The 25,486-nt window shown below is 35.9% G+C and overlaps 1 long non-coding RNA gene across 2 annotated transcripts in view; it reads right to left on the minus strand.

Moving 5' to 3' along the window:
• The window catches only part of LOC123334719, a 317,276-nt gene that overhangs the window by 177,425 nt on the left and 114,365 nt on the right, over positions 1-25,486 (minus strand). Inside the window, exons 1-2 of one of the 2 annotated variants that reach the window (XR_006552777.2) lie at positions 20,407-20,544; positions 17,892-17,974 (exon numbers count right to left, since the gene is read on the minus strand). This is a non-coding gene — a long non-coding RNA (uncharacterized LOC123334719). Of the gene's footprint in view, positions 1-17,891; positions 17,975-20,406; positions 20,545-25,486 lie in introns of those variants that run through there. The other variant, XR_006552778.2, reaches the window with a different exon arrangement.

The raw sequence follows: 25,486 nt of genomic DNA on the forward strand, positions 1-25,486 counted from the left end.
CTATAGTTCAGGGCCACTGACTGACATTGTGTTGTGTTACAAGAGGGTGCTAAATTGTCACATGTGTTTTTCTTGCAGCTTTTGCCAGTTGGAAAAAAAATTACTCCCTCCTCAAGTGTTGAATGACAAAGCCTCCTAACATCATAAAACAAAATATCTTTTACAAGTAAAATAATTCCTCTGAATGATTATTGTGCATGTGTGTGAAGTCACTCAATTGTGTTTGACTCTTGCAATCCCAAGGACTGTGGTCTGCCAGGCTCTTCTGTTCATGGGATTATCCAGGCAAGAATATTGGAGTAGGTTACCATGTCCTCCTCCAGGGGATTTTCCTAATCCAGGAATCAAACCCATATCTCCCGAGTCTTCTGCATTAGCAGGTAGATTCTTTACCACTGAGCCACCTGAGAAGCCCCTGAATTATTACAGAAGTTTACAAATCAAAAGGGACTTCAGAAATACTGGTTGGAGGATACAGAGCCAACAAATTCTTCACACGGTAAATTTTAAACATTTCAAGTTTTAGTTCCCTTCTCTCAAGATAGTGTCACACGGTGCTCTACCAGTTCAACAGAGACACTGGGTAAGAAATTTTCAGAAAGGGGTACAGTGGAACAGGTAATATGGGTTTCTGAAGAAATACTATAAAAAAATTCACAAGTTATAAAAATTTTGCATACAAAAGAACCATTAGAGAATAATAAGTAAGTTATAAAAGATAGCAATAAAATGAACATTCATAAAGTCACCATCTAACTTAAGAAATGGAATATTACAAACACAATAGAAAGTGCTCCTTGATCTCATTTTCCAGCCTCCTTATCCCAAATTGTGTCTCAATTGATCCATCCTCATTCTTAGATATCTATCTTCCTTAATAAGACCTACTGCTACTGCTAAGTCACTTCAGTTGTGTCCAACTCTGTGTGACCCCATAAACGGAAGCCCACCAGGCTCCCCCGTCCCTGGGATTCTCCAGGCAAGAACACTGGAGTGGGTTGCCATTTCCTTCTCCAAAGCATGAAAGTGAAAAGTGAAAGTGAAGTCGCTCAGTCCTGTCTGACTCTTCCTGACCCCATGGACTGCAGCCCACCAGGCTCCTCCATCCATTGGATTTTCCAGGCAAGAGCACTGGAGTGGGGTGCCATTGCCTTCTCCTAATAAGACCTAGTGCTTGCTGTATCTAATAGGCACTGCATTTCGAAGTAGTAGCAAATGAAAACATATTGAGATATTTACATCAGTTGTAATGTGATATGAAAACATCTCTGGTTTAAAATGGTGACAAACTCATAATTACTGCTAATACCACTGTGATCAATTATTTTCATTCATAATTAAATATTTAATTTCAGTTAGAATAAAAAAATATTTTTCCATTTAAAGATAAATTCTGTCTCCAGATGTCAGGTTAAGAAAATGTGCTCTAAATACAGCAGAACTAGCAAAATCCCAGTTGATAAAAGAATCTAGCCCAGAGATTTGTCTTCTTTGTATATCAGAATTTACTAGATGCTGAAATGGAATACATGTTTAATATCGCTATGCAGGTTCTTCATACTCTACTAATAGACCTATCACTCTCTATTACATATGATGCCTTTTCTTAAGAAGCCTCCCAACATATTTGAGTGTGAGATTACTACTCTGGAAGAATGATGGGGAAACCTGGGGTAATACTGTCTGGTAATAGCACGGGGCACAACTTAACAAAAGTGACTAAATATATACATGTTGATCTTAAGAGTAGAAGGCTGAGCGGCAGTTCAGAAAATTATTGATTGAACATACAACTGATATTCTCTATGTTAATTCTTTCTTAGAAATAAATTTAAAATGAAAAAGTTTAAGTGTTTTAACTTAAAATGCAAAATAAAACTTGAGATATTGAAAAATGTAAGTCTATTATCTTAACACTACAAATTTTGTCTATCAACTTTGCCCATATTTATTTAAATGATGGCAGTCATTATATATATAATTTTCATATTTTACTTTTATTTCCTGTATATTTCTCATTTGTACTTATCACAAACAGTTATAAATGGAAAATCAAAAAGAAAGGGAATTTCTATACATTTAGGAAAATAAAACCAATGACTGAACTCAGTTACATTTCTTGAAAGAAACCAAACAAAGAATTAAAACCCTTCTCCCTTTATGCTCAAAGCTGAATCATCAACCATCAAAAATACTCTCTGCCATCTAGTCCATCAGTTGTCCACCATGGAGGCATTTCTTTCAAAATAAGGTTTGATTCTAACAATGGTAATAGAAGCAAAATAATTTTTATGTGATGGAAATAAAAACATGCTTGAAATGATATTGAAGAATGTACACAACCTCACCTAGGTTGGAGGAAGGCAAATATTTATTCAGCATCTATTCTATATTAAACTATCACAAATTGATGACCTCACTTCTAAAAATTAGGAAACGCAATTTTTCTACCATATTGATCCTAAGGAGCAGAGTTGAGATTATATTTATATATTGTGTTGTAGTCCATCATCTGACTCTAAAATCAGTTAAGATTAGAATGCTTCACCTTAATTACCACATAGGCAACAAGGAAAGAAAAACAAGATAAGAGTCTCTGTACTAAGTTCATTATACAACAGATAAAGAATACATAAGAACAAATCCTTTCAATGTATGCTCAAGTTGCTATGGAAACACAGAAGCTCCATATGGTTCTCCAGAGTCCTTTTTCTCTACATTATGCTGTCATTCACCAAAGAATATGCCTGCTAATGCATGCACTACAGTCCACAGAATATAAAAATAATTATGTTTCAGTCATAAGGTTCCTCCAAAAGGTGCTATTCTTCTTAAGATGATACCACTAGTGATGCAAAATCGAAGATATGTATATTTTCATTTATCTCAGGGTCATGAGTAAACTTAATCAACATTCTTATAAAGCTTGAAAAATTAAAGAAAAATTAGAATTGTAACTTACATATTTGGTAAAAATTTTATGTATGGGAGGTATCACCTAATAGTCTGTTTTCAATCATAGCAGATATAATTTCTGAAACTACACATGATTCTATAATTACATGTCCTTTTTACAACTTTAAACAGAGATTGTCTCCAAGGTATATGCTGCATACAGAATCCCAAGCAATTTATATTCTAAGTAGTTATGTCTGATATTTATAAATGCATGTATTTCCCTCTTTAAGTTAGAAATGCTTCCACATTAGCTTTTTCCCATTACAAAGTTTTCAGATGGTTGGTCCTTTTCTTATTCCAGTATACCATATGATATTTTGATTAATTTTTCTTGGTACATGAAATTAATAAAAAGAGAAATGTATTGGCATTGGTTACAGCTTGTCTTTATATGGGCATGGTGTCAGTTTCTTTGTTCCAGCATATTGCTAAATTACATTGAATGCCTGAGAAAGCATTAATAATAGTCTAGAAATAAATTTTCAACACCTACAAAAGGGATTGCCTAGCAAATGCATTTTTAATTAACTAAATCTATGTTTTAATTCATACTTCCTTCAGTTCAGTTCAGTTCAGTCGCTCAGTCACGTCCGACTCTTTGCGACCCCATGAATCGCAGCACGCCAGGCCTCCCTGTCCATCACCAACTCCTGGAGTTCACTCAGACTCACAGCCATCGAGTCAGTGATGCCATCCAGCCATCTCATCCTCTGTCGCCCCCTTCTCCTCCTACCCCCAATCCCTCCCAGCATCAGAGTCTTTTCCAATGAGTCAACTCTTCGCATGAGGTGGCCAAAGTATTGGAGTTTCAGCTTTAGCATCATTCCTTCCAAAGAAATCCCAGGGCTGATCTCCTTCAGAATGGACTAGTTGGATCTCCTTGCAGTCCAAGGGACTCTCAAGAGTCTTCTCCAACACCACAGTTCAAAAGCATCAATTCTTCAGCACTTAGTTTTTACCTAATGTTCTTTTTCTGTTCCAGGACACCACACTACATTTAGTTGTCATTCCTCCTTAGGTTCCTCTTGTCTGTGACATCTTCTCAGGCATTTTTTGTTTTTAATAACCTTGTCAGTTTTGAGGAGCACTGGTCAGGTAATTTTTTAGAATTTCCCGCAATTGAGATTTTTCTAATGTTTTTCTTATGTTAGAAAGAAACATAAGTCTTAGGTTACAGATTGTAGAGAGGAAGATTACAGACTGAAAGCGCCATTCTCAGTACATCATATAAAGAGCATATACTATTCAATATGACTTATCATGATTTTTAACTTTGACCACCTGGCTGAGATAGTGTTTATTATATGGAGTAGCTGCATACTTACTTGGAAATCTTCTACACAGACTTCTCTATTTTCAACTTTTTAAAAGATTTATTCATTAATATCAGTACAGACTTATGGATGGAGATGTAATTTTTATATCATAATTCTCATAGAAAAGAGGAATTTGAGTTTTCAAAAGTAAAAATTATCCTTAAAAAAATAAACATAATTAGAGGAAACCAGAATTGAAAGAGACACATGTACCCCAATGTTCACTGCAACACTGTTTATAATAGCCAGGACACAGAAGCAACCTAGATGTCCATTGGCAGACAAATGGATAAGAAAGCTGTGGTACATATACACAATGGAATATTACTCAGCCATTAAAAAGAATACATTTGAATCAGTTCTAATGCGGTGGATGAGACTGGAGCCTATTATACAGAGTGAAGTAAGTATAGTATATATATAGTATACTAACACATATATACAGAATTTAGAAAGATGGTAATGATGACTCTATATGCAAGACAGCAAAAGAGACACAGATGTATAAAACAGTCTTTTGGACTCTGTGGGAGAAGGCGAGGGTGGGATGATTTGAGAGAATAGCATTGAAACATGTATATTATCATATGTGAAACAGATCACCAGTCTAGGTTCGATGCATGAGACAGGGTGCTCAGTGCTGGTGCACTGGGATGACCCTGAGGGATGGGATGGGGAGGGATGTAGGAGCGGGGTTCAGGATGGGGAACACATGTACACCCATGGTGGATTCATGTCAATGCAAGGCAAAAACCAAAAAAAAAAAAAAAGAAACATAAAATGACACCACTAAGGAATCCACGTTTTAAAATGCTGAGAGAAAAGTCTGAGGAAAAACTAATCTCAATTAACTCAGAAAAAATTACTTTTGCAACTTTTTAACATTCATAAGATATAATAAGAAAGCCAAGAGATACAAGATACATCTCCAAAATGGAGATTTAAAAATTCTCTGACAAATCCAATCAGGAAGAAAAACACATGATTCAAGGTTCAGAATGCAGGTTTGAGCCTGCTTTTGCTTATTTATTGATAAAGTTCATTTAGTAATTGTAACTGTTAAATCAATTATTTTAAAAGAGTGCAATAATCCAAAATTCTATTTGTGTGTGTGTGTGTATGTCTTAGTCACTCAGTCATGTCCAACTCTTTGCGAAACCATGGACTATAGTCCACCAGGCTCCTCTATCCATGGGATTTTCTAGGAAAGAATACTGTATTGGGTTGCCATTTTCTTCTCCAATGGATCTTCCCAACCTGGGTCTCCTGCACTGCAGCCAGATCTTTACCATCTGAGCCAAACTATAACTCAGATGGTAAAGAGTCTGCTTGCAGTGTGGGAGACCCAGGTTCAATCTCTGGTTCAGGAAGATCCCCTGGCAAAGGAAATGGCAACCCACTCCAGTATTCTTGCCTGGAAAATCCCATGGATGGAGGAGCCTGTCAAGACTACAGTCCGTGGGGTCACAAAGAGTCAGAGATAATTAACTTCACTTTGTTTTTCTTCCTATTAATTCTATTTAATCACATTCAATACAACAAAATTTCAATGATTCAGAAAAAGAATAATATATCAAACAGAACACATACATGGAAAAATCATAGAAAACTTCAAAGCATTGTGTTTTACTTATTTCAAATATAGCCTATATAAATTAAGTACAAATGCATATTACAGTGCAAAATGAGAGAAATTAATGCAAAATTGCATTAATTAATGCCACTTGTTTCAAAGTACATAGTCATGTGTCCTAAAGGGAAATGTCTTAAAAGTCAAAAAATCAATTGCTTCACTCAGAATTAGAAATTACATTAAAGGAATAATTATATTGTTGACCTTTTTTAAGCTACTAATGGTAGTTTGGCTCTCCTTTATAGTCAAAATGCCAAAAATTTGAAAAGAAAGATATAATTTATATTTTTATACTACATAAAATTGTTATGTGGAACCAAATTAATCTCTAGATGGGAAATCTCTTTGCTTTAATGAAGAGACACATGAACAGCTAAAATGTGTCCCAAACTTATATTCATACTTCACTATACTACACATGGAGAGTTATAGGTTGTTTACTTCTATCTTAACTAATTTAAATCAACTATTCATAGAACTGGGGCTTCCCTGGTGGCTCAGATGGTAAAGAATCTGCCTGCAATGCAGGAGACCCAGGTTTGATCCCTGGGTCAGGAAGATCCCCTGGAAAAGGGAATGGCAACCTACTCCAGTATTTTTTCCTGGAGAATTCCATGGACAGAGGAGCTTGGTGGGCTATAGTCCATGGGGTCACAAAGGGTCAGACATGACTAAGTTACTAACACATTCACAGACTACTCTATAATCAGAATTACTTGAGGAAAAATATGACGGAGTAACCCTCAAAAGCAATTCTGAGGCTTTGTGAACTCTGCGGCTGCTAAGTCACTTCAGTCGTGTCCGACTCTGTGCAACTCCATAGACGGCAGCCCACCAGGCTCCCCCATCCCTGGGATTCTCCAGGCAAGAACACTGGAATGGGTTGTCATTTACTTTTCCAATGCATGAAAGTGAAAAGTGAAAATGAAGTCACTCAGTCGTTGCCGACTCTTAGCGACCCCATGGACTGCAGCCTACCAGGCTCCTCCATCCATGGAATTTTCCAGGCAAGAGTACTGGAGTGGGGTGCCATTGCCTTCTCCATGAACTCTAGATGCTATATATTCCTACTACACTTTTTGACATTAAAGTATTTGTTCATCAAGGCCATAGTGCGAAATGGACAGCTTCTCCAGATCTTCAAAGCCTCCATCAGCCTTAGTCCATGATAATGATTAGGATTTTATATACAAACGTCAGAAGACGCTTAAGAGTCCCTTCACTGCAAGGAGATCAAAGCAGTCCATCCTAAAGGAAATCAACTCTGAATATTCATTGGAAGGACTGTTGTTGAAGCTGAACTTCCAATACTTTGGCTACCTGATGCAAAGAAGTTACTCATTGGAAAAGACACTGATGCTGGGGAAAATTGAAGGGAAAAGGAGAAGAGGGCAGCAGAGGATGAGATGGTTAGATAGCATCACTGACTCGATGGACATGATTTTGAGCAAATTCCAAGAGACAGTGAAGGACATGGGAGTCTGGTGTGCCACAGTCCATAGAGTTGCAAAGAGTCAGATATAACTTAGTGACTTAACAACAACAACCTAAAAGCTGAATTTTTACCTCACTCAAGACCTTAAACAACACCACCCGTTGGCTCTTTTCTCACAAGGTTTAAACAACAATCTGGCCTAAACATCATTAGTTTTGTCCATTCTGTTGGACATCATCTTAGCTGTGACTCTCCAAAAGTGTGACTCTGCAAAACTTATCACTCAAATGGCAAGGGTAGAAAAGAGGAAATCTGTAAGAATCTTCCCTCCTTCCTAAAATACCCTAAGTCTCACACTGGATGTTTCTTTCTTCTTGGTTCTCACTTTTGTCCCACTTGATCTACAAGATAGAATTCTCTGAAATGGGAAGAACCTGTATATCCTCAATCACACTACCAGAATCATAAGTGGATAAAAATAAATAAATAAATAGCTAAATCTGATATTGTCACAGTTCATTAATCATTTCTTGAATATTTCCAATAAAACCAAAATCCCCCAAGAAAATTACTAATTTCTGAGTTATTGACAAATTAATTTTGTCTTTGAATAATATCAGAACAATATCAGAGAAAGAGGATTGCAAATCTTGATCTATAGAGTATGTGGCCTAGAAGATCAGCAACACTCCTGACTCAATGCTTACACAGGTTATGTAGATACGGAAATTAGGTTAAGACCAGCTCCTGACAATTCTCAGACAAAACCCAGTTATTTATTATTGTTGCTATAATTGTAGTGGTGGTAATATTTAAGAAAATATATCTAACATTCACCCCAACTACAAAAAAATAACCCAATAAAAGACCTACAAAATGTCTAGCCTTCACCTGTGTAACTCTCTCCTGTATCCTCCAAAATAAAATTATTGCAAATAAAATTAAATCAAATACCTGACAGAATAGAGTTATTAAATGTTTGTATGATGTTTGTATGACATCTACCAAAAATGATTTTTTGGTTCAAGATTTATCTATGGTACTCCTCTCCACAATATAGTTAGAATTAAAGCTGCCATTACTTTATGAGGATAAATGAAATGACTTGTACACAGAATATTGCTAGTTACTTTTCCTTAAGCTAATAAAAATTTTATATTTAACAAGAAAAAACAACCAATAATTTAAAGCTAAGATTCTTTCAGCATAACTTCAAATTCTAAATAATTTTGGATTGGACACTTTCTTATGGCTATGTGCATGCACTACTGGTCTACTAAGAATTAAAGCATTTATAATAACTTATGTAATTACGATGAATATATATATTCTGCATTTTGAAGAGACAATATAAAATTCTATGATGTGGTGATGAGAGAATTATCTTTACAACTCATCCAAAAATGGCATCATAACTATAGATTAAAAAAAAAAGTCTTGACCATTTCCCTATTTTAATCCATTAGAAATTAATATCTGATTTCCCCAAATACTATTGTCAATGACCTTAATTGTAGTATTAAAAGGGCTTCTCAACTGGCGCTAGTGGTAAAGAACCTGCCTGCCAATGCAGAGACACAAGAAACATGGGTTTTCCCTGAGTCGGGAAGATCCCCTGGAGGGCATGACAACCCACTCCAGTATTCTTGCCTGGAGAATCCCATGAACAGAGGAATCTGGTGGGGTACAGCTCAGTTTAGTCCCTCAGTCGTGTCTGACTCTTTGCAACCCCGTGAACCGCAGTAGCCAGGCCTCCCTGTCCATCACCAACTCCCGGAGTCCACCCAAACCCATGTCCATTGTGTCGGTGATGCCATCCAACCATCTCATCCTTTGTCGTCCCCTTCTCCTCCTTCCCTCAATCTTTCCCAGCATCAGAGTCTTTTCCAATGAGTCAGCTCTCCACATCAGGTGGCCAAAGTATTGGAGTTTCAGATTCAACATCAGTCCCTCCAATGAACACCCAGGACTGATCTCCTTTAGGATGGACTGGTTGGATCTCCTTGCAGTCCAAGGGACTCTCAAGAGTCTTCTCCAACACCACAGTTCAAAAGCATCAATTCTTCAGCGCTCAGCTTTCTTTATAGTCCAACTCTCACATCCATACATGACTACTGAAAAACCATAGCCTTGACTAGATATACCTTTGTTGGCAAAGGAATGTCTCTGCTTTTGAATATTCTGTCTAGGTTTGTCATAACTTTCCTTCCAAGAGCAAGTGTCTTTTAATTTCGTGGATGCAATCACCATCTGCAGTGATTTTGTAGCCCCCAAAAATAAAGTCAGCTGCTGTTTCCACTGTTTCCCCATCTATTTGCCATGAAGTGATGGGACCGGATGCCAAGATCTTAGTTTTCTGAATGTTGAGCTTTAAGCCAATTTTTTAACTCTCCTCTTTCACTTTCATCAAGAGGTTCTTTGGTTCTTCACTTTCTGCTATAAGGGTAGTGTCACCTACATATCTGAGTTTATTGATATTTCTCCCAGCAATCTTGATTTCTGCTTGTGCTTCTCCCAGTCCAGCGTTTCTCATGATGTACTCTGCATATAAGTTAAATAAACAGGGTGACAATATACAGCCTTGATGTACTCCTTTTCCTATTTGGAACCAGTCTGTTGTTCCATGTCCAGTTCTAACTGTTGCTTCCTGACCTGCATATAAGGTTTCTCAAGAGGCAGGTCAGGTGGCCTGGTATTCCCATCTCTTTCAGAATTTTCCACAGTTTATTGTGATCCACACAGTCAAAGGCTTTGGCATAGTCAATAAAGCAGAAATAGATATTTTTCTGGAACTCTCTTGCTTTTTCGATGATCCAGCGGATGTTGGCAATTTGATCTCTAGTTCCTCTGCCTGTTCTAAATCCAGTTTGAACATCTGATAGTTCATGGTTCACAACTGTTTAAGCCTGGCTTGGAGAATTTTGAGCATTACTGTACTAGCGTGTGAGATGACTGCACCAGTGTGATAGTTCGAGCATTCTTTGGCATTACCTTTCTTTGGGATTGGAATGAAAACTGACCTTTTCCAGTCCTGTGGGGTACAGTCCAGAGGGTTGCAAAAAGTCAGACATAACTAATGTGACTTAACACACATGCATGTAGCATTATAAAAATGCTGGCTCATCTAAGCATTATCAATACTTATATAGAGGAGGCCTGCACTGTGTTCACCACTCTATGCAATAAACAGAGGTAAAAGGAAAGGAAAAGCCATAAACCTTACTTTATTATTAACTATGATTAGTAATTATTTTTAATCATTATGCATCCAAGCAATCATGTCTGTTTTCTTGTTTGGTAAATTAAATCTTAAATTTATGACACATCTTTACCCATTCAAATATATTCTAGAGTGAAAATTATTTCAATTATTTTTAGGTTCTTAAATGTTGCCTTTTTCTTTAAAGAACACAGAAGCTTCTTTGAGTATTAATTAAGTTAAAATATTATCCTCCCACATATTTACCAATAAAGTCCTTTGTAAGCTTCTCTCTCTTAACTACAGCTGCATCTATACTAACAAAATGACAAGTGAGTTGGCCAGTTGGGCTGATTGGTGTGTGTGCTTTGTAACCCAACAAAAAGTTTATAATCAATGTCTATTTTAAGTAAAAATAGGAAGTCTATGCCTACATATTAGAAAGAAGAAAAGAATAGAAGTAATATGATTACAACCCAAATAATACAGATAAAATTTTGAGGAAAATCCAGAGTTGTTCAAGTAGAAATCTTTTTTTTTCCTTCAAAAGATATACCTAAAATTAAGTTGGTATAGCCCACTCCAGTAATCTTGCCTAGAAAATCCCATGGATGGAGGAGCCTGGTGGGCTACAGCCATGGGGTCGCTAAGAGTCAGACACGACTGAGCGACTTCACTTTCACTTTTCACTTTCATGCATTGGAGACGGAAATGGCAACCCACTCCAGTGTTCTTGACTGGAGAATCCCAGGGACGGGGGAGCCTGGTGGGCTGCTGTCTATGGGAGTCGAACAGAGTTGGACATGACTGAAGCAACTTAGCAGCAGCAGCTTTAAGAAAGCCCTATAAACAAGGAAGATATGGAAGCAATGATTCCTATAAGGATCTGTTTTGAATATGCTTTTAAATATAATGTATATGATGAGTCAAGAGATGTTAAGATGACACAACCATCAAGGCAATAAGATTACAAATTGCCTTTTCAATACCTGTAATTTGAAACACAAAATACAAAAAAATCTACTTCAGCCATTTTTATAGCACTTGTTATTGATAATAGCAAATTAACTTTATCCAAGCTTAACTTGAGATCAAACCAAATGGCTTTAGAGGTAAAATATGCTTTAATGTTCTATTAGTTTTAAGTCAAGTAGAAGGCATATGTCAGAAATAAGAAAAAATTCTAAATGTTTAGGAACTAAAAGAACATTTTCAAATTTTTCACTGAATTAAAACTTAGATATAACATATTCAAAGGAGTTTAAATTTTTTCTTTAAATTCATCAATCAAACTGAGCCCAGCCTTACTGCCTGTGTACTTTTTCTTTCTTCCCTGTGGATGTGTTGGTAAGAAGAATGCCATATCCATTCTGATTAGCCAGCAGATAAGCAATGTGGAAATTGATTTAAAGTCTCTACCACTAGAAATGTCAAAACAGATGTTACTTTCTCATAGGATGACAGCACCAGGCCTGAGATGTCAAACACAATTAAAATTTTTATTTTGAAATGTACTCCACAGTTTATACATGCTGAAAGTATGCCTTACCTTTCTAACTTGTAGACTGCTATGCTTTGCAAAATGGGAAAAACTTTTAGTTTAGACTCCATTTGGGAGTGAAATAATTGCATCAATCAGTACCCAGAGGTTTCCTTTAGTTTTTGGCATGAAAAGACTGGCATTGCATTAAAATGTGCTGACAACTGAAAGAGCAATTCTAGCAGGACCAATTTCTCTCACCCTCCTATCTACAACTCTCAAAGTTTTTTTCCCAGTGGGTTACCCAAAATAGAGAATAAATTACTGTCTTTCTTTTTATGATACCATTCATTTCACTTTCTGAAAGGGGAGAGGGTCAGAAGTTGCATGCTACTTAGTCATATTTATTAATAAATTTACTTACTAAGTTTCTCCCAAAGTCTTTTCCATGGCCATATGAGTAATAAAATGCCTGGAGAGGTAGTCTCTGCCTTTTTAGGACATGCATTCAAAACACTGAAGGCATAGAACTCACCATATACTTCAGAGAATATCACTATAGGTTTGTGACTCATAAAGGGAAAAAAAAGGAATTCCAAAAGTATGGATATTCTGAAGAAGGTCTTCTGCCTCTACATCCCCAAAGCATAATTTGAGGAGCTGTGACCTACCCATGACCACAGTTGAGCACTCTACATCCAGCCTTGAAGTATATAACCTGTGTTGTCTCTTTTTCTAGAGAATTAGTTTCCTGGGGGCAAGAAATATGTCATATTCATGTGTTTATCAGCTACAGAGTTTTATGATACCTTGTATATAGGTTGCTCTAATTTTTAAAAATCAATTTTGTTGGAAGGTTGAAAAGCCAGACATAGAACAACTGCCTTCTAAAGACCTAAGCAACACAGTAGAGTGGCTCAGAGCAGCAGCCTGGGCTGCTTGATTTTATATCTCAGCCTTACTATCTGAGTGTTTAATCATGTGCCAGGAATGATCTTATATATATTATCTCACTAAATCCTCACAACAACCATAATAACATATGAAGAAACACAGGCACAGTAATGAGATATAAATCACCCAGAGTCACACAGCTAGTCAATACTTTTTCTATTTCACCTAAGAGTTATTTTGGAAAATTTTTTAAATTTTATATTTATTCTTCTCAAGGTTTGAAGTGTTAATTTTTTAATTGTTATTTAGTTTCTTAATTGCTTAAAAATAAATTTCCTTATTTATCTCTTTTTTTGTCATGAACTTCTAATTGTTACTGCATTGTGATCAGAAAGTATAGCTGCACTCTTCCCAATCCAAAGCATCTATTAAGGTTTCTTTGTGGATTAATGTATGGTTATTTTTGTAAATGCTTTATAGCATTTAAACTATTTGGCTTCCTTTAGAAAGGCATTAAGTATGATACATTCTACTAATGAATATATTTATAAAAACTGTTCAAATTCATTTTGTCTATTTTCCAATATTCCTGTTCTGTCTGGCCCAAATAACCAATGTAATATGTAGCTCTCTACAAATGAGAACACAATTGTTATCACTATTTAAATAAAAGCTATATAAGATAAGGGCAAAAAAATTAATGATGCACTAATAAGAGAATTTAAAAAAAAGAAAACAAAACTACACATTTGCTAATTCCTCATCTATTATAAGAAGAAATCAATATGTATCATTTTATTCCTCAAGCTGTAAGATGAGAATATTTGTATTAATGGGGATGACTACTAGTAGACATAAAAATATGCTTCAGTATATACTTTCAAGTTACTGGTATGTGACAAAGGAGTTGGTAGTGGGTACAAGGAGACAGATATTACATATCAACAGAAAGGAAACAGAACACAGCAACAAAGCCAAAAATAAGATCATACCTAAATAAACATGAATATAAGAGAATTAAGTTCAAATATCTATCATAGCAATAAAGGTAAGTGAGATAAAAACCACTTTTTAAAAGAAATTGACTCATACATTGAGAAGAGATAAAAGAAACAATAAGTCCCAAAAATATGCTGTACACAAGATGATATCTAAGACACTTTAATTCATAGCATGAATATAAAAGAGTGGGCAAAGGAAAACCAAAAGTATAAAAACAAAAAGTGTTTGTTTTGTTTGACAAACCAATGTTTGCCAAAAGTGAACACAATATATAGAACATTAAACAAAAACAGAGTTGCTCTTTTTTGATGAAGGATTTTTTGTTTAGATAAGTTTCTTAGCGAGAATACATAGATGATATATTTTAAGGTTCCTTGAATATTTAAATTTATTTTTAGGTTAATTCCATACATGAATGAAAACATGGCTAATATGAAATACTAGGGGTACATTAATTTACCCTTATCAACTCTTTATGTATTGCTCAGTTAACTACTGGTATCTAAAGTCCCCAGGAGAATACTGAAGCTAGCTTGATTTTTTAATATAACACTTTTGAATGAAGTGTTTCTTCTGATTGGATATTTAATATTAACAGCATAATATATACCTGGCATACATTGCTGCCTTTAATTCTTGTAGCAACTCTGTGATATTTGAGATTCACTGAAACACACTCAAAGTTATCAGCTGGTCTTAGTGATGATGAAGAAGGCAGACACTATGATACTTTGAATAAACTGCCCCCAAACTGTTCCACTTATACAGTACTTTCTGAGACAAATTCCAAGGAATTTGCTAAAACCCTATTGCTGATATAAAGATCTTCCTGACATTGCATTTTATCAGAGCCCATAATACTAATATCAAGCATATATCAATATATCATGATAAGACTTAGGACATACTATCTCAAAAACAAGTTTTCACCTACAAATTAATTCTTCCACAGATTTTTCTCACACTTTAAAATACTTTTATATACTTAAACACACAGAAAATTTTAGTATAAGATAATCAATACTCACATAATCACAACCCAGAATTAATAATATGCTAATAACTGTTTACTATCTTTGCTTTATATTTCTCTTTGCTGCTACTGCTACATCGCTTCAGTCGTATCCGACTCTGTGCGACCCCATAGACAGCAGCCCACCAGGCTCCCCTGTCCCTGGGATTCTCCAGGCAAGAACACTAGAGTGCGTTGCCATTGCCTTCTCCAATGCATGAAAGTGAAAAGTGAAAGTGAAATCGCTCAGTCGTGTCGGACTCTTAGTGACCCCATGGACTGCAGCCCACCAGGCTCCTCCATCCATGAGATTTTCCAGGCAAGAGTACTGGAGTGGGGTGCCATTGCCTTCTCCAATATTTCTCTTTAACTATTGTTAAAAAAAACTACTCATTCCAGACTTTGAGTCTTTCTTTGAGTCATTCTGCTTCCTTTCATCTCAGAGAAAACTATCCAACTCATCTAAGTTTCTATACTTTCTTATATTCATTACCATATTAAATTTGCATTTCAGAAGATTGATTTATATATATATATAATAGTCATGCTGTACTTTGTAAATACAACACTTTATTTTTTAAAAATCTATCAGATTTGAAATATTTTAACACACTTAAAAAGCAAGTTCAGGCTTTCTCTGCATCTATTGAGACCTAGATGTCCATCAGCAGATGAATGTATAAGAAAGCTATGGTACATATACACAATGGAGTATTACTCAGCCATTAAAAAGAATTCATTTGAATGAGTTCTAATGAGATGGATGAAACTGGAGCCTATTATACAGAGTGAAGTAAGCCAGAAAGAAAAACACCAATACAGTATACTAACACATATATATGGAATTTAGAAAGATGGTAACAATAACCTTGTATACAAGATAGCAAAAGAGACACTGATGTATAGAACAGTCTTATGGACTCTGTGGGAGAGGGAGAGGGTGGAAAGATTTGGGAGAATGGCATTGAAACATGTATACTATCATGTATGAAACGAGTCGCCAGTCCAGGTTCGATGCACGATACTGGATGCTTGGGGCTGGTGCACTGGGACGACCCAGAGGGATGGAATGGGGAGGGAGGAGGGAGGAGGGTTCAGGATGGGGAACACATGTATACCTGTGGTGGATTCATTTTGATATTTGGCAAAACTAATACAATATTGTAAAGTTTAAAAATAAAATAAAATTAAAAAAAAATAAAAAGAGAAAAAAAAAAGCAAGTTCATTAATCTCTGAGTACCTGAGAAGAACATGGGTTCTCTATTTGCTGTAGTCAAGAGCCATATGTGTTAGGTCTTTTATATCTATTAGATCAAGCTTGTTAATTGAATTCTTCAGACTTTTTGTACCTTGAAAATTTTTTTGTCTCCTTGATTTACTAGTTACTAAAAAGGCATGTGCAAATCTCCTGCCATAACTATGGATTAGTCAAATTCTTTTTATAATTCTGTCAATTTTTGCTTTAAATATACACTTTTAAACAATTTTTTCCCTTGTGAAGAAAACTTTTAAGACTTACTCTCTTAGCAACTTTCAAATATACAATACAGTATTGTTAACTATCATCACCATGCTGTATATTACATGCCCAGGTCTTATTTATTTTAACCTGGAAGTTTGTACCTTTTGAACACCTTCACCTTTTCAATATTTAATACTAAAATATTTAAATATGCTTCAAATATTTTGAAGCCATGATATATAAAGTTTAATTTTATTCTTTATTGATAGAAGAGTCCTTTTATTTTGTATGTGACACCCCTTTTTGTCCCTATTAATAATTCACATGTTAAAACTTTTTTATTAATCAAAATATTTATTTGGCTGTTACTTCCTGGTATTTTTTTTCCCCAAAATGTATCTTACATATCTGGGTCACTATATAATATTTTGTGTCTAGTACAAATGGAATGTATCTACAAAAGGTCTGAAAAATTTGAGTCTCCCTTTTACATATGTGAATTTAATCTATTTTTATAATGATTTATGGTATGTCTTATCCTATCCCCACCATCTTCTTTTGTGTTTATTTTAGTAATGATTTTTCTTTGCTTCATTTGCTTCATTCTTTTTCTGCACTTGTACTGAATTACATGTTTCTTCTTTATTTTTCCCCTTTATTTCTCTCTATTGATTAGAAATACATTTAGTAATATATTTGTTTTTATTTGTCCATCTCAGACTGAGCGACTGAACTGAACTGAACTGAAACAATTCTTTCAGTCTGTTTCATAAATCTGAAATTTCATTTTTTCAAACCTATGTTTTCATAAATTTTCTAAAATTCTAGACCATCAAACCTGTTTTCAAACATTTTTTCCCCCCAACTCTCTATTCATTTATAACTCATATATAGGTCTTCTCATTCCATATTCCCATGTCTTTTCATTTCTTATTCCTATTTTCCAACACTTAATTTTTCTGTGTTGTATTCCAAATATCTTCCTCTCTTCAACTATAGCTAGTCTTTTCTTTGTCATATATATTATTATTTTAATTTAAAAAATCACACATGTTTAATTTCTGAAATTTATATTTTGGTATTTTAAATTTTCCCTATACTTTTTCCATAATGTTCTGATTTTGTCTAATAATTGATATTTTTTTATTATTTTTAACACATGGAAAATAACCCTTTGGTTATTTCATACAGATTTTTCTTGGCATTTAAACCAAGCCATTTTGTACATATGTTATCATTTCGCACATATGCTATCATTTCTTCCTATTATATATTATTATGTTTTGTGATGTCATTCCCTGAGTGCTATTTCCTGGGATATCCATGGGGAAAAATAGTCTCTTACATTTATCTGAAAAAGAATTCATATTTAGAATGTGTAAAAAACTGTATACATCAAAATAAGGCAAAAAAAGACACCAAATTTTTAAGAATTTAAGAGACACTATACAAAAGATGATATATAAGTGGCCAATAAACAAGAAAGCATCATTACTCACAGTTGCTGCAGCTAGAGGTCTATGAGGCACATCTAATGGCTGCCACAGTTCACCACTTATGTCACTTCCACAGGCAATTCTTCCTGAGGAGAAATACAAAAAAAGAAAGTTAATGGGATGAACCACATCCCTGTAAAACCAATAATCTCAGGGCCATATTGCCGTGCATGCTCTTCTTTATATGGTATTCATTCTAAATTACCTCACCTGTAGCTATCACTTCTGTTGGCCTAAGTGATGGGGTGATGCAAACTTTCAAAATGAATGGATAAGAAAGCTGTGGTACATATACACAATGGAGTATTATTCAGCCATTAAAAAGAATACATTTGAATCAGTTCTAATGAGGTGGATGAAACTGGAGCCTATTATACAGAGTGAAGTAAGCCAGAAAGAAAAACACCAATACAGTATACTAACGCATATATATGGAATTTAGAAAGATGGTAACAATAATCCTGTGTACGAGACAGCAAAAGAGACACTGATGTATAGAACAGTCTTATGGACTCTGTGGGAGAGGGAGAGGGTGGGAAGATTTGGGAGAATGGCATTGAAACATATAAAATATCATGTATGAAATGAGTTGCCAGTCCAGGTTCGATGCACGATACTGGATGCTTGGGGCTGGTGCACTGGGACGACCCAGAGGGATGGAATGGGGAGGGAGGAGGGAGGAGGGTTCAGGATGGGGAGCACATGTATACCTGTGGCGGATTCATTTTGATATTTGGCAAAACTAATACAGTTATGTAAAGTTTAAAAATAAAATAAAATTAAAAATTAAAAAAAAAAGGTCATTAATGGAAAGAAATGACAATCCAACAGAATGGGAGGCAATATTGTCAATACATGAAACTGACAAGGCTTATATTAAGAATATATAAAGAAATTCTACAAACTAATAAGAAAAAGACAGATAACTCAATAATAAAGTAACAGACTTTAATCAAATACATTTTTTAAAAAAGGCATATACCCCAAAGGCCAATCAGTCAGTTCAGTTCAGTCACTCAGTCATGTCCAATTCTTCACAACCCCATGGATTGCAGCATGACAGGCTTCCCTGTCCATCACCAACTCCCAGAGCTTACTCAAACTCATGTCCATTGAGTCAGTGATACTATCCAATCATCTCATTCTCTGTTGTCCCCTTCTCCTCCTGCCTTTAATCTTTCCCAGCATCACGGTCTTTTCCAATGAGTCAGTTGTTTTCATCAGGTGGCCAAAGATTTGGAGCTTCAGCTTTAGCATCAGTCCTCCCAATGAATATTCAGGACTTATTTCCTTTAGGATGGACTGGTTGAATCTCCTTGCAGTCCAAGGGACTCTCAGGAGTCCTCTCCAACACCACAGTACAAAAGCACCAATTCTTCAGCGCTCAGATTTCTTCATAGTTCAACTCTATCACATCCATACATGATTACTGGAAAAACCATAACTTTAACTAAATGGACTTTTGTTGGCAAAGTAATGTCTCTGCTTTTTAATATGCTGTCTAGGTTGGTTATAGCTTTTCTTCCAAGGAGTAAGCATCCTTTAATTTCATAACTGCAATCACCATCTGCAGTGACTTTGGAGCCCCCAAAAATAAAGTCTGTCACAGTTTCCATTATTTCCCCATCTATTTGCCATGAAGTGATGGGACCGGATGCCATGAACTTAGTTTCTGAATGTTGAGTTTTAAGCCAACTTTTACACTCTCCTCTTTCACTTTCATCAAGAGGCTCTTTAGTTCTTCTTCACTTTCTGCCATAAAGGTGGTGTCATCTGAATATCTGAGGTTATTGATATATCTCCCGGCAAACTTGATTCCAGATTGTGATTTATCCAGCCTGGTATTCTGCATGATGTACTCTGCACATAAGTTAAATAAGCAGGGTGACAATAAACAGCCTTGACCTACTCTTTTCCCAATTTGGAACCAGTCTGTTGTTCCAGTTACAATAAACATGTATTTTTTGTTCCAAAGGCCAATAAATATATGAAAAAGTAATCAACTCTTTAGCCATTAGAAGAATTAGAATTAAGTGTACTATGAGATACCACTCCCCACATACCAATAAGACTAAAATGAAAATAACAGACATTGCCAAGGATTAATGGCACTGGGGAGCAACTGGAACACTCCTACACTGCTGATGGAAGTACAAATTGGTACAGCCACTATGGGAAACTTTGTAGCAGTGTCTATTAATACTGATCTTTTAAGTCTACTTTCAGGTATATATTCAACAGAAATGATACATATTTTTCCTAAAACATATCGTAGTATAACTATCTATAATAGCCCCAAACTGAAAAAAAATATCCATCATAATACAATGGATAAATAAATAAAGTCATATTTTTATATGTGCTATTTCAGTTATTCACTGTTGTTTAGCAAACTACCCTAGAACTTAGTGGCTTCAACCACGATTTATTATTTTTGAAAATTTTGTAGGTTGGCCAGGAGGTTCTTCTACTAGTCTCGTCTAGACACTCATGTGGTTACAGTCATCTGATGTCTCACCTGAATCTGTAGGTCCCAGATGGCCTCTGGAACATGGTTCTGGTTACCAGTGGGTAACCTCTACTCTCCCATCATGGATAGACTTTCATCTACAGTAGGCTACTTTAGGCTTCTTAACAGCATGGTAATAAAAGGACCCAAGAAGACAAGAGAGAAATCTGCAAGTGTTCTTAGGGCTAAGCCCTAGAACTTACATAACATAATTTCCACCACAAACTATGCCAAAGCATTTATAAGACAAGCTCAGATTTAAGACACTGAAGGAATAGTCTCCTTTTTGAAAGGAGAAGCAGCAATAACACATTGCAGAGGGGCATGAACACAGAGAGGCTGATTTATTGGGAGCCATCGTTGCAGCAATCTACCACAACCAATATACAGCAATGAAAATGAATCAATTACTGCTGTAAGCAACAACAGGGATGAACTTCACAATGTTGAGCAAATGATGCAAGTCACAAATATATATAACTTGTTCCATTTATATAAAATGCAAAAATCTGCAAAACGAATACATGAAAGAGTCCAACAAAAATATCTGTGGTGCTATTGATGTTTTATTCCTCGACCTATGTAGTCACCACATGTGAATTTTTACTTGTGATCATTTATTGTTTTGTTCTTATGATTTCTGTAATTTTCTATACATTTGTTATACTTCAGGAGAAATTTTATAGACCAAAATAATAACCCAAAAAAAAGCATTTTTAAAATAATGGACACAAATATTCTTTAATACCATTCAGGTAGTCCTAAAATATGAACTGATGGATTATTCATTTTACTGCAGCAAGACTGAGAAAGAGTCGAAGGCTGTGGGAGTCAGTCTTGGGGAAATTTGTCTCTATTCTCTTCCTACCTTATTTTGCTTAAGCCTCTACATTAAGGATCAGTTTCCTGGTCATCACTTCTTTTTGACATGGTGATTATTTTCCTCTGCTCACACTCCTCCATTTACTACTGCTGATCCTGGCTAAGGTAATTATTTCTAGGAGATTATTTCTTATGTCTTCTTGTTTATCTACCTTAGATAGTGTTCTAGTCCCAGAACTTCAGTCCTGCTTATCTAAGGAAGTAAAGAATATTTTTCACATTTTTCCTGGCAAGTCAGATCATTTAACTCTGCTAAGCCCCAGATAATCATGATGGTGTGATCACTCACCTAAGCAACAACAGTCAGACATCCTATAGTGTAAAGTCATCTGGGCCTTAGGAAGCACCAGTACAAACAAAGCTAGTGGAGGTGATGGAATTCCAGCTGAACTATTTCAAATCCTAAAAGAAGATGCTGTGAAAGTGCTGCACTCAATATGCCAACAAATTTGGAAAACTCAGCAGTGGCCACAAGACTGGAAAATGTCAGTTTTCATTCCAATCCCAAGGATAGGTAATGCCAAAGAATATTTAAACTACCACACAACTGTACTCATCTCACACACTAGAAAAGTAATGCTAAAATTTGCCAAGCCAGGCTTCAACAGTATGTGAACCGAGAACTTCAGATGTTCAAGTTGAATTTAGAAAAGGCAGAGGAAAAAGAGATCAAATTGCCAAGCTCCATTGGATCATAGAAAAAGCAAAAGAATTCCAGAAAAACATTTCCTTCCGTTTCATTGACTACGCTAAAGCCTTTAAATGTGTGGATCACAAAAAACTGTGGAAAATTTTTCAGGAGATGGGAATACCAGACTAACCTTACCTGCCTCCTGAAAAATCTGTTTGCAGGTCAAGAAGCAACAGTTAGAATCGGACATGGAACAATGGACTGGTTTAAAATTGGGAAAAGGAGTATGACAAGACTGTATATGGTCACCCTGATTATTTAACTTATATGCAGAGTATATCATGTGAAATGCTGGGCTGGATGAAGCACAAGCTGTAATCAAGATTGCTGGGAGAAATATCAATAACCTCAGATATGCAGATGATACCACACTTATGGCAGAAAGTGAAGAGGAACTTAAGAGCCTCTTGATGAGGGTGAAAGAGGAGAATGAAAAAGCTGGCTTGAAGCTCAACATTCAAAAAAAGAAGATCATGGCATCTGGTCCCACCACTTTATGGTGAATAGATGAGTAAACAATGGAAACAGTGACAGACTATTTTCTTGGGCTCCAAAATCACTGCAGATGGTTACTGCAGCCATGAAATTAAAAGACACTTGCTCCTTGGAAGACAAGTTATGACTAACCTAGACAGCATACTAAAAAGCAAAGACATTGCTTTGCCAACAAAGGTCCATCTAGTCAAAGCTATGGTTTTTCCAGTAGTCATGCATGGATGTGAGAGTTGGACTATAAAGAAAGCTCAGCGCTGAAGAATTGATGCTTTTGAACTGTGGTGTTGGAGAAGACTCTTGAGAGTCCCTTGGACTGCAAGATCAAATCAGTCAATCCTAAAGGAAATCAGCCTTGCATATCATTGGAAGGACTGATGCTAAAGCTGAAGCTCCAATATTTTAGCCACCTGATGGAAAGAACTAACTCATTGGAAAAGCCTCTAATGTTGGGAAAGATTGAAGGCAGGAGGAGGGGATGACAGAGGATGAGATGGTTGGATGGTATCACTGACTCGATGGACATGAGTTTGAGCAGTCTCTGGGAATTTTTGATGGACAGGGAAGCCTGGCGTGCTGCAGTCCATGGGGTCGCAAAGAGTCAGACATGACTGAGCAACTGAAATGACTGACACTTCATGATTTCAATGAGATTTAAATGAGATTTTCATTCTCATTTAAATGTGATTTAAATGAGATTTTCCAGAGGTTCCCCCATTTAGTTTGCTACCATATTGAGTCACTTTTCTCAGAAATGCAGCTTCTTGCAGCTTTTTCCTAAATGGGTTCAAATCATTTTGTATATAAGCAATACTGTGCAGAAGTTAACATTGTAGACTTTGGAATCTAAGTGTCTGAGTTCACATCTTGGCCTTGACCTTAGACAGATTACTTTCCTGTTATCGGCCTCAACTTCCATGTTTATAAAATAGAGATACCTCCTGTTAATTGCCTTTGTGCCAAAATCTACTGGGCTTAAGTAGTTCTTTTAAAGAGGAGACGATATCCCCCAAACACATCTATGTGCCAAAACCTATAAAGAAGGTTTCAAGTATATGTCAATTGTATTCCCTGAAACTTACTTAATTATACATAAACCATTGTTTCAGTATCAGCCTGATTATCTCTTCTTAAACATGAGTTCATGAGAACTGGCCTGGAAGCTAGCTATCAGTCAACACAGGAATTGCTTTTTATGCTAGATCTTTTATTTTCATTGAATTGAAGTTTAGAGTTTACAAATAATTAGTTGATTTTAAACTTAAAATATTATTAGGTAGGTAGGATAGATATTATTATCACTATTTTATAGACCAGAAACCTGAAACTTAGAAAGCTGAATTTACTCAAGCCAGTAAATTGCAGAGCTGAAACTCAAATCCAAGTTGTCTGAGTTCAGATCCAGTGTATTATGGTCAACTGTCTCCACAAAGATGGAGACATGCTACATGTTAAATGCGATCCTCTAATGTATCCAGACTGTAATCACAGAATGTCATCCCATCCTTAAGTGACAGTAGATTTCCTTCATAGGAACCTCATCAAAATCATGATTCCTCTTCCCAGAAAAACCCATATTAGTTGTCAGCCGCATGTGCAGACACACACACGCACACGCGCGTGCACACACACTTCACATCATTTTGCAAGTAGTTAAAAGAGTTTTAAGGATGCTCTGAACCACAAAGCCAAGTCTAGAGAAATGTCTCCCTTATAGATGCTGATCCTATTCTCCAAGGCTGGTTTTATAGGAGCTTTACTATGTATATTTTGGTTATAGTGCTATATATTTCTTTTATTTTCAAAATTCTTTATCCAAGGCACATATCCTTATTTTAAAAATATTTAAAGATGCATATAAGTGATTTGGTCTACATGGTAAAAAAGAAATTTAATTGAAATACTCAAGAGTTCACTTCTATTTTCCTAGAAGCTGTCTTAACACATTATGGCTTCTTATCATGTTTACAGAATTGAATTGAATTGTTAAATAATAGTTATATATTTGAATTTAATTATATATATATATGCAATATAATGTGCAATCAAATTGTCAATATCCGTTGGATCATCAAAAAAGCAAGAGACTTTCAGAAAAAACATCTCTTTCTGCTTTAGTGACTACACCAACGATTCTGACGGTATGTTTCACAAAAAAACTGTGGAAAATTCCTAGAGATGGGAATACAGACCACCTGATCTGCATCCTGAGAAATCTGTATGCAGGTCAAGAAGCAATAGTTAGAACTGTACATGGAACAACAGACTGGTTCTAAATCAGGAAAGGAGTATGTCAAGCCTGCATATTGTCACCTTGCTTATTTAACTTATATGCAGAGTACATCATGTAAAATGCCAGGCTGGATGAAGCACAAGCTGGAATCAAGTTTGCCAAGAGAAATATCAATAACCTCAGATACGCAGATGACACCAGTCTTATGGTAAAAAGCAAAGAAGAACTAAAGAGCCTCTTGATGAAAGTGAAAGAGGAGAGTGAAAAAGTTGGCTTAAAACTCAACATTCAGAAAACTAAGATCATGGTGGCAGGTCCAATCACTTCATGGCAAATAGACAGGGAAAAAATGGAAACAGTGAGAGACTATTTTGGGGGGTGCCAAGATCACTGCAGATGGTGACTACAGCCTTGAAATTAAAAGATGCTTGCTCCTTGGAAGGAAAGCTATGATCAACGTAGACGGCATATTAAAAAGCAGAGACATTACTTTACCAACAAAAGTCCATCTAGTCAAAGCTATGGTTTTTCCAGTAATCACGTATGGATGTGAGAGTTGGACTATAAAGAAAGCTGAGCACTGAAGAATTGATGCTTTTGAGCTGTGGAGTTGGAGAAGACTCCTGAGAGTCCCTTGGACTGCAAGGAGATCCAACCAGTCCTTCCTAAAGGAAATCCATGCTGAATATTCATTGGAAGGTCTGATGCTAAAGCTGAAACTCCATTACTTTGGCCACCTGATGAGAAGAACTGACTCATTGGAAAAGACCCTGATGCTGGGAAAGATTGAA

The sequence above is a fragment of the Bubalus bubalis genome, chromosome 8, assembly GCF_019923935.1.
Source record: "Bubalus bubalis isolate 160015118507 breed Murrah chromosome 8, NDDB_SH_1, whole genome shotgun sequence".
Classification (NCBI taxonomy): domain Eukaryota; kingdom Metazoa; phylum Chordata; class Mammalia; order Artiodactyla; family Bovidae; genus Bubalus; species Bubalus bubalis.